A 20,025-nucleotide genomic window follows, 5' to 3' on the forward strand; every position below is an offset into this window, starting at 1 on the left:
AGCAGATTAGATTGCCTCCTGCTGCAGACAATGTCCTTAATGAGTTTTTTCTTGTTTTTATTTCTGTAGCTCTTACGCTTCATGAAAAAGTTCCTGGATGAACAGACCAGGAACATAAAATATCTGGAATACCAGCTTAACTATCAGAAGGAGTTGGAAATGTCAACCCAGAGTGAAGGACAGCCTGAAAATGCCCCCGGAACATCTGCAGCAGCAGGTCAAGAGACAGAATCTACAGGCAACTCTCCAAGTCCTCCTGCCCAGAAGGTCCCAAAGTCATCTCCTTAAGAATCCTGATCTCCATTTGACAGAAGTATGCTTCTCTTTTCATCTCAGATCCTAATCCTCCTGTTGTACATGCAAATAAATGTGTTTTGCATTATGATTATGTGTAGAGAGATTGCTATTGGAGCACAGGAAAGGTTAGGTTCATAAATGGGAGTTTGAAATCTTCTTGAGGTACCATGGATACATTAGACTTAAAAAAAAAAAAAAATTCTCAACACCCAGATGTAGAGTCAGGTTCTAGTAAATTCAGTTAGTCCAAGTGGATACAGATGAAATTAAGTATCATAACCTAATGTCTTGCTAATTCTCCTCCCCACAACTTAATATATTGCTGCTGCTGCTAAGTCGCTTCAGTTGTGTCTGACTCTGTGTGACCCTATGGACAGCAGCCCACCAGTCCCCTCTGTTCACAGGATTCTCTAGGCAAGAATACTGGAGTGGGTTGCCATTTCTTTCTCCACTTAATATATTAAGTTTACAAAATAGTAGGGTTTTCTAATAAATGCAAAACTAAACTTAAACAAGAGCTCTTGGTCTAGAAAAGATGACTTCACTTGAAAGGTATACAGTGAATAGGCAGCTGCAACCCAGGTGCCCTCCCAGTGCTGGACGCAGGCATAGAGAATGGGTACACAGGTAACTAAGACACGACAGACAAGTGTGAGGATGGCCCTACCCTCTCTGCTGTGGGCTAGCCAGCAGCTACTGGGGAAATTGCTTTTAGGAGCAAAGAATGAGCATGCAATCTTGGATCACACCCAAGGGCCTCAGGTGGCTAGTAGCACCTAGGTAAAAGAGGCGTCTATAACGGGTGCCTAAACAGTGGAAACAGTGTCAGACTTTATTTTTTTGGGCTCCAAAATCACTGCAGATGGTGACTGCAGCCAGGAAATTAAAAGACGCTTACTCCTTGGAAGGAAAGTTATGACCAACCTAGATAGCATATTCAAAACATTATTTTGCCAACAAAGGTCCGTCTAGTCAAGGCTATGGTTTTTCCTGTGGTCATGTATGGATGTGAGGGTTGGACTGTGTAGAAGGCTGAGCGCCACAGAATTGATGCTTTTGAACTGTGGTGTTGGAGAAGACTCTTGAGAGTCCCTTGGACTGCAAGGAGATCCAACCAGTCCATTCTGAAGGAGATCAGCCCTGGGATTTCTTTGGAGGGAATAATGCTGAAGCTGAAATTCCAGTACTTTGGTCACCTCATGCGAAGAGTTGACTCATTGGAAAAGACTCTGATGCTGGGAGGGACTGGGGGCAGGAGGAGAAGGGGGACGACAGAGGATGAGATGGCTGGATGGCATCACTGACTCAATGCACGTGAGTTTGTGTGAACTCCAGGAGTTGGTGATGGACAGGGAGGCCTGGCATGCTGCGATTCATGGGGTTGCAAAGAGTCGGACACGACTGAGCTACTGAACTGAACTGAATTGAAAACTCTGGGATGTAATGTCTGATCTGAGGTGGAGTTAGTGTAATAATAATAGAAATAAAGTGTGCAATAAATGTACTTGAGTCATCCTGAAACCATCCCCAACCCCTGGTCGGTAGAAATATCTTCCTTGAAACCGGTCACTTGTGCCAGAAGATTGGAGACCACTGCACTATAGGATTGTGTCCTGACTTGAAAACTAACTCAATGGCTTTGAATAAGTTTTTATTTGCCTTAGGCATTGATGCAGTTTAATCATCTGTAAAGTGGGATTACTATTACTTAGTTCATAAAGTTAATAAAAGGATTGTGCTGTGTTGTGCTTAATTGGTTAGTCCAAATAAAAGGATTAAGGATTATATAAAGTATCTAACCACAGCGCCTGCTCAGATTATGTATTCTGTTATTTGTACAATAAATAGTGCCACTGCTTAAACATGTGGAAAGCCAGTACATAACAGAAGCACTGACAGTAAGAAAACAAATCACTGAAATTAAGCCAGAATCTTAATACATTTAACCTTAAAATAATCTTGTTTGAAACAAGGATAAGTGATCATGAGAAAGAACCAACTATATATCTTGGAAAAACTGAAGTTAACAAATGGGCTGAATATTCAAATAAGCACAGCTAATCAAACAAGTGATCTAGAAGTAAACTAAGAAGTTCTCTGGCAAAAGAAATGGTCTTCAAAAGTTAAAACATGGAGTTGCAACAAAAGATCTAGTTAGAGTTCCAAGAGGAAAGGAATCAAGAGATCTATTATAGTGAAATTTTAAAGCATCAAGGATGAAAAAGTTTGCCATTAAGTCATCATTTAAGGAAAACTGATGTATTAATAACAGCTTTTTCACCAATATTAGAAGCAGAAATAAAAATCTTCCAAACACTGGAGGGGGAAATTAATAGACCTAGGATAGAATAGCAGAGAAGGCGATGGCACCCCACTCCAGTACTCTTGCCTGGAAAATCCCATGGATGGAGGAGCCTGGTAGGCTGCAGTCCATGCGGTCTCGAAGAGTCGGACATGACTGAGCGACTTCACTTTCACTTTTCACTTTCATGCATTGGAGAAGGACATGCAACCCACTCCAATGTTCTTGCCTGGAGAATCCCAGGGACGGGGGAGCCTGGTGGGCTGCCGTCTATGGGGTCACACAGAGTCGGACACGACCGAAGCGCCTTAGCAGCAGCAGCAGTAGCAGCAGCAGGATAGAATAGACCAATTCGGGTATTCACTATATTTATCAGAAGTTTTTAACCCAAAGACCTTTACTGTGAACAGTATCACTGTTTCAATAGCAAAATGTAAGGGCATGGGCTTCTATGGGCAGGTTTAAAGTAACCTAGCTGATATTAATATAAGTGTGCTATGCTTGAGCAATTCTAATGCGAAAGGGTATGCCCCGAGGGAATAGTCAACCACATCATGGATTTTTCCTACCTTTTATACAAGTCACACATCTTGAAAATCATTGCCATGGCAAGCTTGTCACCACTGGAGAAATACTAGTGTACAAAACACTCTTGAGTAAAGTTCTCACTTTTACAATTACTAATTTATATTAATTTTATACTTATTAGTGAATGATAGAAATTCACATTAAATTGAGAATAAGACCACATTATCCTCAGCACTAATTATTGCGTTCTGAACGTTCTCAAACAGCATTTCTGAACCTCAGTACTATTTTTTTTATTGATGATATTCCCCATTCTATGTATTACATCCCTGTGACTAATTTTTTTATAATTTTATTTATTTATTTTTGGGAGTGCTGGGTCCTCATTGCTGAGCAGGCTTTTCTCTAGTTATGGCGAGTGGGGGGCTACTCTCTGGTTGAGGTGCACAAGCTTCTCACTGTGGTGCTTTCTCTGGTGGAACACGGGCTTCAATAGTTGCAGCACATGGGCTTCGTAGTTTCGAGTGCCAGGCTCTAGAGCACAGGATCAATAGTTGTGGTACAAGAGCTTAGTTGCTCCATGGCATGTGGGATCCTCCTGGAAAAGGGATTGAACCCATGTCTCCTGCATTGGCAGGCAGATTCTTTACCACTGAGCCACCAAAGAAGCCCTCAACCTCAGTACTATTAATATTTTGAGGCTAACGACCCATTGTTATAGGGAATAATCCTTCCCATTGTAAGGTGTCAAGGAACATCCCTGGCCTCTAACTACTAGATAGAGCCTTCTCCAGTTGTAACAAAAATGTCATTCTCTTTTGTGGCTAAGCAATATTCTATTGTATATACATATTACATCTTTATCCGTTCATCTGTTGATGGATTCATAAGTTGCTTCCATACTTTGGTAATTTTAATTCCATACTTTGGCAAATGCTGCTATGAATGTTGGGGTACATGTATCTTTCTGAATTAGTGTTTTTGTTCTTTTCAAAATTTACCTAGGAATGAAATTGCTGGGCCATGTGGTCTGTCTATTTTTAGTTTTTTGGGAAGCCTCCATACTGCTTTCCACAGTGGCTGCACCAATTTACATTCCCACCAACACTTTAGGAGGGCTCCCTTTTCTCCACATCCTTACCAACATTTATTTCTGCTCTTTTTTTAAAATGTGACTTTGGATTGTTCTTTTTATATTTATTTATGTTCCACTTCATGGCATGTAGGATCTTAGTTCCCCACCAAAGATGGAGCCTGAGGCCCCTGAATTGGAAGTATGGAATCTTAACCACAGACTGCCAAGGAGGTCTCCTATTTGTGTTCTTTTTGATGATAACCATTCTGACCACTATGAGGCGATAAGCACATTGTGGTTTTGATTTGCATTTCTTTGATGATTAGTGATGTTGAGCATCTTTTCATGTGCCTTTTAACCATCTCCGTTTCCTCTTTGAAAAATATGTATTCAGTTCTGTCCATCTTCTAAATGGATTGTTTTTTTGATGTTGAGTTATATGAGTTATTTATATATGTTGAATATTAACCCCTTATTAGTCATACCATTTGCAAATATTTTCTCCCATTCAGTAGACTCTCTTTTTGTTTTGTTGATGGTTCCCTTTGCTGTGCAAAAGCTTTTAAGTTTAATTAGGTCCCACTTGTTTATTTGTTCTTTTGTTTCCTTTGCTTTGGGAGAGGGATCCAAAAAAAAATATTGCTGCAATTTCTGTCAAAGAGTGCTCTGCCTATATATTCCTCAAGGAGTTTTATAGTATCTGTTCTTACAGTTAGGTCTTTAATCCATTTTGAGTTAATTTTTGCCCATGGTATTAGAGAATACTTTCATTTCACTCTTTTATATGTGTCTGTCTAGTTTTTCCAGCACCACTTATTGAAGAGATTATCTTTTCTCCATTGCATATTCTTGCCCCCTTTGTCATAGACTAATTAATCATAAGTACATGGGTTTATTTCTGGGCTTTCTTTCCTGTTCCATTGATTTATATATCTGTTTTTGTGCCAGTTCCACACTATTTTGATTACTGTGGCTTTGTGGTATAGTCTGAAGGCGGGGAGTATGATTCTTCCAGCTCTGTTCTTCTTTCTCTAGATTGTTTTGACTATTTGGGGTCTTTTATGTTTCCATACAAAATTTAAAGTTATTATAGTCTTATGAAAAATGCCATTAGTTCTATTTTCTTGAATCTGCCACCTCTGGGTGACTCCTCATCCGAACGTATTCTACTTCTAACTCCAACCCTCTTGTTGCACTAACCCTCTTTGATCATAGAAGTTCTCACTGATAATGGGACCTCATCCTTTTGGGAGTGAATATTTACTATTGATTTCTGACACCTACCACTTTTGCAAATCCTATTCTCAGAAACAGCTGCAGCACTGTTGTGGCTTTCTGAACTAAAGCCTATGATTTCAGATGCTCCAAACAGTTATCACCTAGGATACTTAAAGGAAGAGAACGAGGAGGAAAAAATCCATTAATAATACAGTGTGTGTCTTATGACACACACTAAAATGTTTACTTCCTAAAAGTGAGGAATACTTCTTGAATGCAAAAATTATATCATTTACCTGCTAATGAGGTTTCAGTAATAGGGCTATGCTAACAGAAGGTCCTTTTGGAAACTTTAGGTACATAAATGCAAAAAGGCAAGCCCTCATAAAGAATCATGAAGGCAACCTAGATTGGAGGAAGCCAGTTAATTTTGTGACTACAGAAGAGAGATACTGCTTTAGAAAAAAGTATCAAAATCACTTAGCCTAGATGGCTATCCTGGTCATTTCTCACCTACAGGAAATTTCTTAAAAATGAATGATTTAGAAATCCCCATCTCAAGTAACAATGATCAATACAAAAGAAGAAAGGGCTTGGTGGGGAACTGATATGTAGATGCTATTAGAGAAAAAGGAAGGGAAATAAACCATAGTTTATTAACATATGAGGACTACTTTGATATGGAATAGTTGCAAACTGTGAACAAATATTTTATTTATTTATTTATTTATTTACTTGGATCTTGTTTGTTTATTCATCAGCCACTCAATATGTTTTGACTGGGAGTTTAACCCATTTGCTGCTAAGTCACTTCAGTCGTGTCTGACTCTGTGTGACCCCATAGACGGCAGTCCACCAGGCTCCCCCGTCCCTGTGATTCTCCACGCAAGAACACTGGAGTGGGTTGCCATTTCCTTCTCCAATGCATGAAAGTGAAAAGTGAAAGTGAAGTCGCTAAGTCGGGTCCGACCCTCAGCGACCCCATGGACCGCAGCCTACCAGGCTCCTCCGTCCATGGGATTTTCCAGTAAGAGTACTGGAGTGGGGTGCCATTGCCTAATTAAATTACATGTAAATTACTGATGGGGAAGGGCTTTCTATTGCCATTATGCATTGTTTTTTGTATGTCTTTAGTGACTTTCTTACTGCCTTTCATTGTGTTTTGTTTTTCTTTTTTTTAATATAAATTTATTTTAATTGGAGGCTAATGACTTTACAATATTGTATGGATTTTGCCATACATTGACATGAATACACCATGGGTGTACATGTGTTCCCCATCCTGAACCCCCTTCCCACCTCCCTCCCCATCCCATCCCTCTGGGTCATCCCAGTGCACCAGCCCCGAGCACCCTGTCTCATGCATCAAAGCAGGACTGGCAATTTGTTTCACATATGATAATATACATGTTTCAATGCCATTCTCCCAAGTCATCCCACCCTTACCCTCTCCCACAGAGTCCAAAAGACTGTTCTATACATCTGTGTCTCTTTTGCTGTCTCGCATGCAGGGTTATCGTTACCATCTTTCTAAATTCCATATATATGCATTAGTATACTGTATTTGGTGTTTTTCTTTCTGGATTATGTCACTCTGTATAATAGGCTCCAGTTTCACCCACCTCATTAGAACTGGTTCAAATGTATTCTTTTTAATGGCTGAGTGATACTCCATTGTGTATGTGTACCACAGCTTGCTTATCCATTCATCTGCTGATGGACATCTAGGTTGCTATTATAAACAGCGCTGCGATGAAGATTGGGCTACAAGTATCTCTTTCAATTCTGGTTTCCTCTGTGTGTATGCCCAGCAGTGGGATTGCTGGGTCATATGGCAGTTCTATTTCCAGTTTTTTAAGGAATCTCCACACTGTTCTCCATAGTGGCTGTACTAGTTTGCATTCCCACCAACAGTGTAAGAGGGTTCCCTTTTCTCCACACCCTCTCCAGCATTTATTGCTTGTAGACTTTTGGATAGCAGCCATTCTGATTGGCATGAAATGGTACTTCATTGTGGTTTTGATTTGCATAATGAGTTATGAGATGTCAATGGATTTGGTGTGACTTTGGGCAACCTGTATATTGAAGCTCAGGGCTATGTTCCTATGTTGCTGAGAATTTGAGTGGTATGTCTTGCCTGGAACTTGTTGGCCCTTGGGTGGTACTTGGTTTCAGTGTAGGTATGGAGGTGTTTGATGAGCTCCTATCAATTAATGTTCCCTGGAGTCAGGAGTTCTGTGGTGTTCTCAGGATTTGGACTTAAGCCTCCTGCCTCTGGTTTTCAGTCTTATTCTTACAGTAGCCTCAAGACTTCTCCATCTACACAGCACCATTGATAAAACATCTAGGTTAAAGATGAAAAGTTTCTCCACAGTGAGGGACACCCAGAGAGGTTCACAGAGTTACATGGAGAAGAGAAGAAGGAGGAGGGAGATAGAGGTGACCAGGAGGAGAAGAGGGGGGATCAAAAGAGGAGACAGCAAGCTAGCCAGTAATCACTTCCCTATGTGCTCTCCACAGTCTGGACCACTCAGAGATGTTCATGGAGTTATACAGAGAAGAGAAGAGGGAGGGAGGAGACAGAGGTAGCCAGGAGGATAAAGGGGGGAATCAAAAGGAGAGAGACAGATCCAGCCAGCAATCAGTTCCCTAAGTGTTCTCACAGTCCAGAACACACAAAGAGATTCACAGAGGTAGGTAGAGAAGAGAAGGGGGAGGGAGGAGATAGAGGCGACCTGGTGAAGGAAAAAAGAGAGTCCAAAGTGGGAGAGAACAGTCAAGCTAGTAATCTTGCTCCCAAGTAAAAATGGGTACTGAAGATTGGGTTCTTAAAGGTACAAAATTGATAACAAATACCAAAAAGTAAAGATTAAAAATCTAGAGTAGAGGTTAGATTCTCAAAAATACAATAGTAAAGAAAAAAAAAAGTCACAAAAGTTATAAAATATATATATGAAGTTTGCTTTAAAAAATAGGGTCTTTATTTTTGCAAAGTAATAGTAGGTTATAAAAATGAAAATTAAAGGAATAATAGAGGACTTAAAAATAAAAAATTTTTTTTAATTTAAAAAATGATAATAGTAAAAATATATCTAGGACTCTCTCTGGTGGTGTTGTGGACAGTGTGGGGTCAGTTCATTTTCAGATAGTTCCTTGATCCAGCTTATACTTCTCAAGATCAATGCTATGCTATGCTAAGTCACTTAAGTCGTGTCTGACTCTGTGTGACCCCATAGACGGTAGCCTACCAGGCTCCCCCATCCCTGTGATTCTCCACGCAAGAACACTGGAGTGGGTTGCCATTTCCTTCTCCAATGCATGAAAGTGAAAAGTGAAAGTGAAGTCACTCAGTCATGTCCGACTCTTAGCGACCCCATGGACTGCAGTCTACCAGGCTCCTCCATCCATGGGATTTTCCAGGCAAGAGTACTGGAGTGGGGTGCCATTGCCTTCTCCGCAAGACCTATAGGCCCCTTCCTATGTAGTTGGTGCTAACTACAGGGTTTTAATCTATTGCACCTGTCACTTCCAAGGCAGTTCCCTCTGTTTTAGCTTCTTCTGTTTGTTGGTCTCTTCAGTGTCTAATTTCCACCCTGACACAAGGGGGCGGTGGTGGACACTTTTTTAGGCTCATTTGTTCAGTCGTGCTGTGGAGAGGGAGGAACACTGCAAACAAGTAACACTGGCGTGTGCTCGCTGTGTCTCGGCCACACTGGGTTTGCCCCCATCACAGCACGTGTGCTTTCCCTGTTTACACTGCTCAGGCTCTAGGTTGCTCTGCCGGGACTGTCTGAGGCCGGCTCTGGGTTGTATGCACTTCCCAGGTCCAAGCCGCTCAGGTTCAGGTACTCAGGTACTCCACAAAGGCACAGACTCCTTGGGCCTGCATTTTGTGCCCTTCCCAGGTCTGAGCAGCTCAGGTGACCAGGTGCTTGGCGAGCGCGGTCGCTGTGACTTATCTCCCCCATCCCTGCCAATCCGTTCTGGGTGTACAATCAGCGTACCTTCTCAGCTGTGCTGTGTGTCTCTTCTGGGGAGCTGATCTCTGGCTGCAACCTTCCTGGCGGATGTTGACTGTCCAGAATCCCAAGAAGTCTTGGTTAGCAATGAAGCCTGCTTGCAGTTTGGTAGTTGTTGCCTTTCTGGGGCCTCCATTGCCCCCTTCCAGCTCTGGCTGCCCTCGCCTGCCTGTCTCCAGCGGGGGATGGGCCAGTCCACAGCCAGCCAGCTCTGCTCAGTCCTTTGTTCTGTGAGCGGGCTTGGCGATGTCTTAGGTTAGGGTTTTTGGCAGGATAGCTATTCCACAGTCTGGTTTGCTTTCTCAAGTTGGTTTCCTCAGATTGCCCTTGGGGCATTCAGGCCTGATCCTTACCCTAAGCAATGCAGCCCGTCCCTCCCTGACCAGCCCCCGCTTGCTGGTGGCGGATGCGGGCATCTGTGCTGCTTCTCTGCTGGGAGTTACCATAGGGCACGTAATCTGTGGGTTTTAATTATTTATTTATTTTTCCTCCCAGTTCTGTTGCCCTCTGAGGTTTCAAGGCTCGTCACAGACTCGTCAGTGAGAGTGTTTCCTGGTGTTTGGAAACCTCTCTTTTTTAAGACTCCCTTCCCGGGACAGATCTCCATCCCTACCTCTTTTGTCTCTTTTTTTGTCTTTTATATTTTTTCCTATCTCCTTTCGAAGACAATGGGCTGCTTTTATGGGTACCTGATGTCCTCGCCAGCATTCAGAAGTTGTTTTGTGGAATTTACTCAGCATTCAGATGTTCTTTTGATGAATTTGTGGGGGAGAAAGTGGTCTCCCCGTCCTATTCTTCTGCCATCTTAGGACCACCCCCCAAACATTTTAATTTTAGCTATTCTAGTGGGTATACAGTGCATCCTATTGTAGTTTTCATTTGCATTTCCCTGATGACTATGAAAAGCAAATGTTTAAAACTGTTACAAAATAATATTGGAGAATAACTTAGCCTTCTGCCCTGGTTTTTTGAAGGAGCAGAACTGAGTCTGATTAAGAGGAATATTACAAATGCAGTCTGCTAGAATGGCAACATACAGACACTGAAGGCTGTCTAGGATCCTACCTGTTAGCATTAGAGGTATGAATACTGGGTCACTGCATGGAGGTTTGCTGATGCTCACAGATACTATTATTACCAATATTGTTATGCATATTTTTATTTTTTGTTATTCATTTATTTTTGGCTGTGATGGGTCTTTGTTGCTGTGTGTGGGCCCTCTCTAGTTGTGGCGCACAGGCTTCTCATTGCAGTGGCATCGCTTGTCATGGAGCTAGGGTTCTACGGCGTGCAGGCTTCAGCATCAGCGGCAAGCGGGCTCAGTAGTTGCAGCTCTCAGGCTCTAGAGCATGAGAACTCAGTACTTGTGGCACAGGGGCTTAGTTGCCCTGTGGTATGTGGGATCTTCCTGGAACTGGGGTTGAAACTGTGTCTCCTGCACTGACAGGCAGATTCTTAACCACTGGACCACCAGGGAAGTCCTGTTTTGTTTACTTGAATCCTGAAAGATGAAAGAGCAATTATGCCTGTGCAAATAATTTATCCATGCTTCTTTAATTCCTAGCAATGTGATGTTACCAGTAGAAAAAATTTTTCTTCTTAAAAACACTGCAGAGAACTCTTCTTAAACATTAGAAAACAAAACTGCTAGATTTTGTATCTCTTCAGTAATAATAAATCAGCTCAATTAAACAAGTACCTGTAGAGTACCTTCTATTTATCATGGACTTTACTCGGATGCTGGGAATACAAAATTGAATGCGCTTTGCCATCAAGATGTGCACTATCTAGTAAAGGATGCATAGTTATGTAAATAATTAGAATTCAATGTGGTAAATGCACCAATAAAGGCCTATGTGAGGCAGAGTACAAAAAACAGAGAGTGACTATTTGTGTCAGTGTAAGGGGAATACAGGGCTTCCCAGGTGGCTCAATGGTAAAGAATCTGCCTGCCAAGCAGGAGAATCAGGTTTGATCCCTGGGTCAGGAAAATCCCCTGGAGAAGGAAATAGCAACCCACTCAGGTATTTGTGCTTAGGAAATCCCATGGACAGAGGCGACTGGCAGGCTATATATAGTTCATGGGGTCACAAGAGTTGGACATGACTTAGTGACTAAACAGCAGCAGCAACACCAAGGAGGATGCAGCCTAAAAAAAGCATCTGATGTGGACCTGGGTGGATGACTCAGAGTTCAGTGGGATGGGGAAGCAGAATAGAAACTTCAGGCTTAGCCAGTGGTATAAGGTCAGATCCTGAAGTGTTTTGCAGCATGTTAACATCCCTTAATTTTGTTCTTCAGAGGGTGGGAATGAAACAAGTAGTTTAGACAAAGTTTATGCCTTGATAAACTTGGTCAGTTTATTACTTGATCAGTTTTGCAGTTTAGAACAATAACCATGGTAGCACAGTAGCTGATGGTGTGTTATTCTGACATCACTGTCTGTATTATGTGATAAAATAAATAACTATTGATGTTGGTGTTTTTGAGAACTGAGATTTTCTGTGTGAAATGAAAGTGTAGGATCAATGAGATCAAGTAAAAATCCTATAGATATTTAATTGTAAAGATCAGAATGAGCTCATGATATAGTTATCTTTTAAAGAAAATTCTTAACTGTCCACTGAAAAGACTTAGAAACAAGTAGCAAGGGGCACCCCGACAACCTCATTTTGGTCTCTAAATACTTTTTGTCACTAAAAGGAACAAGGGCTCATTTGAGAAATGGCTGCTTGTAGTTCTGAGTCAGGAAATATATTAAATAATCCTGAAACATGTTATCATATAAGAAATCAAAGCTATCAAAAAGAAGTCAGAACAGAGCAAACTAGTGGTCACCAGTGAGGAGGGGCAATATAGACTAAGTGGGGGAGCAGGAGGTACAAAGTATCTAGTGTAAGATAGGCTACAAGGATGTGTTCTACAACACGGGGAATATAGCCAGTATTTGTAATAACTGTAAATGGAGTGTAATCTTTAAAAATTATATTTAAAAAATTTTAATTGTAAAAAAAAGAAAGCAAACTTGAAGAGGCTTCCTTTGGGTAAGGTTAGCCACTTTGAGAAAAAATAACTGCAGTGGATTACATGCATGCTAAGTCACTCAGTTATGTCCAACTTTTTGCAACCCAACCCTATGGACTGTAGCCTGTCAGCCTCCTCTGTCCATGGGGATTCTCCAGGCATACTGGAGTGGGTTGCCATACCTTCCTCCAGGGCATCTTCTCAACCCAGAGATCAAACCCATGTGTCTTATATCTCCTGTATGGCAGGTGGATTCTTTACCACTAGCGCCACCTGGGAAGCAGTGGACTAAGACATACCAGATGCTTGAATTTATGAATAAAATATTGAACAATAATAAAGTATTAATAATTGTTACTATTTAATAATTATAATAAATGATACTAAAAAATAGTCACCTTTGGAGGATAGTAGAGACCTAACTGAAAACTGTATATTGTCACCCTGCTTATTTAACTTCTATGCAGAGTACATCATGAGAAACACTGGGCTGGAGGAAGCACAAGCTGGAATCAAGATTGTTGGGAGAAATATCAATAACCTCAGATATGCAGATGACACCATCCTTCTGGCAGAAAGTGAAGAAGAACTAAAGAGCCTCTTGATGAAAGCGAAAGAGGACAGTGAAAAAGTTGGCTTAAAGCTCCACATTCAGAAAACTAAGATCATGGCATCTAGTCCCATCACTTCATGGCAAATAGATGGGGAAACAGTGGAAACAGTGACAGACTTTATTTTTTGGGGGCTCCAAAATCACTGCAGATGGTGATTGCAGCCATGAAATTAAAAGATGCTTACTCCTTGGAAGGAGTGTTATGACCAACCTAGACAGCATATTAAAAAGCAGAGACATTACTTTGTCAACAGAGGTCCGTCTAGTCACGGCTATGGTTTTTCCAGTGGTCATGTATGGATGTGAGCTGGACTATAAAGAAAGCTGAGTGCCAAAGAACTGATGCTTTTGAACTGTGGTGTTGGAGAAGACTCTTGAGAGTCCCTTGGACTGCAAGGAGATCCAACCAGTCCATCCTAAAGGAGATCAGTCCTGGGTGTTCACTGGAAGGACTGATGTTGAAGCTGAAACTCCAATACTTTGGCCACCTCATGCAAAGAGCTGACTCATTTGACAAGACTCTGATGCTGGGAGGGATTGAGGGCAGGAGGAGAAGGGGACAATAGGATGAGATGACTGGATGGCATCACTGAGTCAATGGACATGAGTCTGGGTGAACTCCGGGAGTTGGTGATGGACAGGGAGGCTGTGTTGCGGTTCATGGGATCACAAAGAGTCAGACATGACTGAGTGACTGAACTGAACTGAAAACTGGTAAAAGAAAGAATCAAAGATTTATTTTAACCTGTCTTTCCTACATGAACTAACTTAGAATAACCAAATTGTCATAAGGGAAAGTTTTTCATTCTAGAAAATAATACAGTGTGAAATTTACCCTTTTGCCAGTCTTTAAAAATAACTAGGCAATGATCATCAATGGCTATTAACAGAAGGAAAACCAATCAGGCATTTTGTGCCCGCTAACAAAATCACACACTAGTACTTATGAAGTCATTTTGAAAATAAAAGGTGAAACTACATCATATCAAGCCTCAAGGTTTCACTTGCCCCTTTAGGAAATATGGGAGAGAAGTGTCTAGTGAAGAACAACAGAAATGCAATCAACAAAATCCATAATGTGAGAAACTATTGAACAAACGTCACAAGTTCTCCAACAAATTATATGGGGGCAAAAAGGAGAAAAGAGGCGTGTGGCCTTTGATCCTGATTAAATCAAATTTCTAAAACTTTAAAGAATTTTGTCTCATAAACTTTATGAGACAACCGGTAAAATCTGAACATTGATAATATTTTATGTTAAGGAACCATTATCAATTATTTTCAGTATGATCATTATATTATGGTTATGTATAAAATAAGAATCTTTACATTTACATTTTAGAAATATAAATTAAAATATTTATAAATGAAATGATGAAATTTTAAAGGGAGAAGGGAGAATGGGGTAAAGATGAAGCAAGATTGGTTATTGTTGAAACTAGGTAATGGGATCCTTTGGGGTTTATTACACTATACTGTATACTTTTCAAAAATAACTTTTTAAAGTTGCTTTTGAAGGGCAATTTTCTCTCTTTAATATCTGATTCAGAACAGGCAAGGTCAATTCACCACAATCTCTAGGTGCTGATACTGGCACCCTGAATTTCTTGCCCAGGTGTCCATCTTTCCTTCACAGAGATCTCTGTAATCATCTTTACATTAATGTTCACCTTGTCGTGCTTTACAGAGAGGTCTTTTTAATTTTTATTAATTTATTTATTTATAACTGTGCGGGGTCTTCGGTGCTGTGTGGTTTTCCCTAGTTGCCGTGATTGGGGGCTTCTCTTGCTTGTGGTGCGGTAGCTTCTTTGTTGAGGAGACAGGCTCTAGTGCGCAGGCTCAGTAGTTGTGGGGCATAAGCTTAGTTGCTCCCAGGCAAGTAGGCTCCTCCCTGGCCAGGGATGGAACCCATGTCCCTTGCACTGGCAGAGGGATTCCTAACTGCTAGACCATCAGGGAAGTCTCAAAGAGGTCAGAGTTTGGAGAACTAGTCATGTAGTCTTTTTCAAGTTGCTACAGTTATCACTGGCCCCAAGGATGTCTGGTTTCCTATTTCCTTGAATAAAGCACAGTGCACATTGCCACCAGTCAATTACTGGACTATTTTAAGAGTGCTCTTTTCTGCCTAGTTTTTCTTTAGAACAGAAGGGTTTCCAAAAATGGCCTCCAAACCATTTTGTCCTTGATGTCGCTGACTTTCACACCAAATCAAAAGGGTCTCACTTAACATCTTCTCAGGTGGGCTCCTTGTGTGTAGTCCATGCACCTGCTATGAGGATTGAGTTCTCACTAGCTTCATCTTATGCCTGCATATGAGTGCATTGCAGATTTTCCTGAGGAGTCAGAAGTAATAAGTGAAAATTACACAAAGCATAAAAAAGGCAACACGTAAATAGAATACTAGCTGTTTCACTGCCCCAAAGCCTCTCAGCCATCCTGCTATCTCTAGCTATCTTCTTTTCAGAATCAACCAGAATATTGTGGGTCCACACCTCTCTGTTCTAGGCTTTCTCCAACATCTCAGCATTTGGATCTCCATCATGGACTAGTGAAGAATCAAAAAATTATTCCTTCTTTAATATGAAAGCCCTAAACTCATCTTTGTCTGAACATGACCCAGAGGGCCAAAATCTGCTCATGCATTTTACTGAACAAATGTGCAGCTGTCTTTCCAACAGGAATTCTGCTTTCCTCCAAGCTAACAAGCTTCAACTGGTGCTTACCTTCCAGGATAACAAACTTTTACAATTAAGTTTTTCTCTTTTCCTTTCACAGTATTTCTCCTTAAACTACAGTAGGCACTATGACTTTCCTTACACATTGAAAGAAAAAAAATAAGATGATCAATTATGCACACAGAAAAAGAACATCTAGTTGGGAGCAAATATACCCACAATAAATATACTCAGATATACAAATATATATATATTTGTGTTTTAGGATGTGTATTGTCTTAAAATATTGTCTGGAATGGGAAAAATGACCTTCCTATACTGTGACTAAATTTTGCTTTTGTTTGTGGCAAGCTGACCTATTATGAAGCTGAAATTATACATGAAAAAGCAGCTTAAATGTGCTACTTACTAATAAGCATAAAATGATGTAGAAGCATGACACATTTTAAAAACTACCTTCTGGAGTTGGGGTGATGACAATAAAAGTCAATGTTTCCCGAGGGCATGTGATGTTATACTTCTAAATGCTTCACATTGGTGCACTTGATTACCTTAATCATCCTAAATGGTTCTTTAGAGTTAATGCAAGGAACACTTTGCAGAAAGTACTGATAGTAGTTCCAACTATAGTGAGGAAACTGAGAGGCTAAGAAATCAGTAAGTCAGTCTGGTGAGTTACTCTTAAGCCAGTGGTCATTACCTGCTCAGTTATGTCCAACTCTGTGACCCTTTGGACTGCAGCTCACCAGGCTCTTCCCTCCATGGATTTTTCATGCAAAAATGCTGGAGTGGGTTGCCATTTTCCTCCTCTAGAAGATCTTCCTGACACAGAGATTGAACCCAAGGCTCCTGTGTTTCCTGCATCGCAGGCGGATTCTTCACCCGTTGAGCCATCAGGGAAGCCTTGCTCCATGGTAGTGACTGTTATGAGGATCCTAAGTGATCTGAATTAGAAACAAAGGCAGGTAATCTCTTGGTTCCTTGTTCTCTAGAGCTATATCATGTTTTGTCCTGTCTCTATATGTGCACCTGCATCTTTCTTTTCCTTTTTCCAGTTTCTCTATGTTGTTAGCTCATAGTCAACTGAGTCCTCTCAACTTGGTATATCCTTCATTTAAGCAACCAGCAAAAACTGACCACTAGCTTTGAATTTCAATTCCAAAGTACTGTGAGAAAGACTTCAATTAGCCTTAGGAGTCAGGGTTCCCTTGCCCCTGGGGACAAAGGCAGTGGCTATAGGAGTAAAGCAAGGTCATATACTATAAATATATTATACTGGTGTAATATGTTCACTGAATTGGTATCTTTTGCATGTACAAGTCTATTTGGATTAAAGTCACAAGAATGTTTTTAGACAGATACACTCTTTCAGCCCATTCCAGAACAATGATTGTTTGTACTCGTCCATGGCCTGACAAATACAGAATCTGTATAGACGTACAGCAGAAATCTGGGTTAGCTCTCTGGAGCCACCACAACAAACTAGGTGGCTTATAAGAAATTCATTTTCCCACAGTCCTGTAGGCCAAGGTCCAAAATCAAGGTGTTAGCATGGTTGATTCCTCCTTGAGACTCTAAGGGAGAAAATGTTTCATGGCTCTCTCCTAACTTCTGGTGATTGCTGGCAACTCTTGGCATTTCTTGGCTTGTGGAAGCATCACTGCAACCTCTCTCTTCACATTGCCTTCTCCCTGCATTTCCCCTCTCCTGTCTCCTATAAGGACTTTGCATTGGATTTAGGGCTCACCCTAACTCAGCATGATTTCATTTTGATCCTTATTCTAATTATATCTGAAAAAACTCTTATTGCAAATAATATCACATTTTGAGTTTCTGCGTAGATATAAATTTAGGGGGACATCATCCAACCCACCAAAACATCTATAAAGTGTCTTTGCAACTGACACCATAACACCCCTACTTATTGCCTCTAAATTGATTTGTTCTACTTTTATCAAATACTTACTCTATGGCAGGTACTGTTCTCAGTATTTCACAGATAATAATTCATTTAATAGTTGTTATCAATTGGTGGGGGCTTCCCCAGTGGCTCAGTGGTAAAGAATCCACCTGCCAATGCAGGTAGACATAAGAAATGTGGGTTAGATCCCTGGATCAGGAAGATCCCCTGGAGGAGGGCATGGCAACCCACTCCAGTATTTTTGTCTGGAGAATCCCATGGACAGAGGAACCTGGTGGGCTACAGTCCACAGGGTTGCAGAACCAGACATGACTGAACCAACTTAGCATGTACACACACACACACACACACACACACACACACACACACATGAACTGGTCTTGTTTTTCTTCTGGGTTATTGCTCTCATGTATAAAAGACAGGCCACACTTTCCTTTGCAGCTGGTCCAGTGCTCTGTGCTCTGTGCGTGGGAATTTTGATAAAGACTAAGCTGAGACCCAGCTGCAGTGCCTGACTCTTGACAGTTCATGTAGTCTCTCACTTAAGAGTACTGTGTCACCTCCTGGAGACAGCTAAGTAAGACATTCAGGAAACTAACACATAGGACTTAAGATCCCTTGTGTAAGTATCTCCCTGGAAAATGAGCAGCAGGAGAGCTCCATAAGGAAAGAAAGGGACAATAATGAAGATGGCCACACAGCCACAGCAGGAAGCAGAACTGGCTGTGTCATTCCCCGCGGTGTTCAGGGATGTTCCCAGAGTTTCAGGGACAGGGAGGAGATGTCCAGCTCATGTGCCCCACCCACCAAGTTTTCCTAGATTGCTGCTTTTGTCTTCTTCTCCTCCACTTAGACCCAGAGGGACAACTAAGTAAGGTGCTAGGTTGAACTGAATATTTGGGTTTTGTTTTAAAATGCTGTGAGGATCTATAATGTAGCAATCTGGGAGCCAAAATAAGAATCCAGCAAATGGGGGCTTCCCTGGTGGTCCAGCGACTAGGACTGTGCCCCCAATGCATGGGTCTTGGGTTCAATCCCTGGTCAGGGAAATTGATCCCACATGCCACAACTAAGAGTTCATACGCCACAACTAAGCTTCGTGCAGCCAAATAAATAAATAAAAGTAAATTTAAATATTAGAATCCAGCAAATGAATTGTATTTCCTTTTAGTGGAGTAACAAGTATTAAGAGTATATGCAACATTTGGAGCTACTGATTTACTTGGAATGTATATGTATCAGCCTGGGATTCAATGCTATTTATTCACTATACTTATGCCTTCACAAAGCATAGATGAGCTGAAGTTTTTATTCTGTAGGCACTCCATAAAATCTTATGATACTTGTGGTCAGCTGGAAGGATTAACTTCCACCAATGATAAAGGCAGATGTCACAGAACACTAAAAGAATAAAAATGACACATGTGATAGAATTTTTTTTTTTTAAAGAATAAAATCTTACATTTGGGACAACATTCTAAGGGGTATTATGCTATGTGAAATAAGTTACAGAAAGACAAATACTGAATGATTTCACTTATATGTGGGATCCAAAAAACAAAACAAATAAAAATGTACAAACATTAAAAAAACCAGAAACAGTTACAGATACAGGGACCAAAAGGTGGTTGCCAGAGTAGAGGGAGGTAGGGGGAAGAAAAAAATAGATGAGAGAGATTATGAGGGACAGACTTCCAGTTATAAAACAAGTGAGTCACAAGTGTAAGTGTATAGTGTAGGGAAGATAGTCAAAAATTATATAAGAGCTTTGTATGGTGATATATTATAAACAGACTTACCTTGATGATCATTTTGAAGTGTATGGGGGGAAAATCACAATGTTATGTAACAGGAATCAAGGTAGTGTTGGTAATTATACTTCAAAATTGAGTGCAATCACATTCATAGAAAAAGAGATCAAATTTGTGGTTATCAGAGGTGAGGGGGTGGCGTGCAGGGAGAAGGAATTGGGTGAAGGCAGTCAAAAGATACAAATTTCCAGTTACAAGATAAATAAATACTAGGGATATAGCATACAATATGGTAGCCATAATAAACATGGCTATATGGTGAGAGTAAATCCCAAAGGTTTTCATCACACAAATTATTTTTTACTATTTCTTCAATTTTGTGTCCATGTGAAATGATGGATGGTCACTAAATTTTTGGATAATAATTTCATGATGTATTTTAAATCAAAACATTTTGCCCAAAACCCTAAAATTATATAATTCTATTTTAATTATATTTCAATACAACTGGAAAAAAAATATTGGCCACAATAGGAAGTATTGAAAATTGGAATAAATTTTGATGTCTTCTATTCCAAAAACAAGGAAATGGACAACTACAA

At 40.7% G+C, this 20,025-nt stretch overlaps 1 long non-coding RNA gene across 6 annotated transcripts in view; it reads left to right on the forward strand.

The window, feature by feature from the left end:
* Window positions 1-16,704, forward strand: part of LOC100848540 (uncharacterized) — a 50,026-nt gene extending 33,322 nt beyond the window's left edge. For 4 of the 6 annotated variants that reach the window (XR_009494869.1, XR_003035352.2, XR_009494872.1 and 1 more), the window contains one exon: window positions 70-385. This is a non-coding gene — a long non-coding RNA (uncharacterized lncRNA). Of the gene's footprint in view, window positions 1-69; window positions 386-10,413; window positions 10,520-12,930 lie in introns of those variants that run through there. The other 2 variants (XR_009494871.1, XR_009494870.1) reach the window with 2 other exon arrangements.
* Window positions 16,705-20,025: the final 3,321 nt, after the last annotated feature.

The sequence above is a fragment of the Bos taurus genome, chromosome 1 (genome assembly GCF_002263795.3).
Source record: "Bos taurus isolate L1 Dominette 01449 registration number 42190680 breed Hereford chromosome 1, ARS-UCD2.0, whole genome shotgun sequence".
In the NCBI taxonomy this organism is placed as follows: domain Eukaryota; kingdom Metazoa; phylum Chordata; class Mammalia; order Artiodactyla; family Bovidae; genus Bos; species Bos taurus.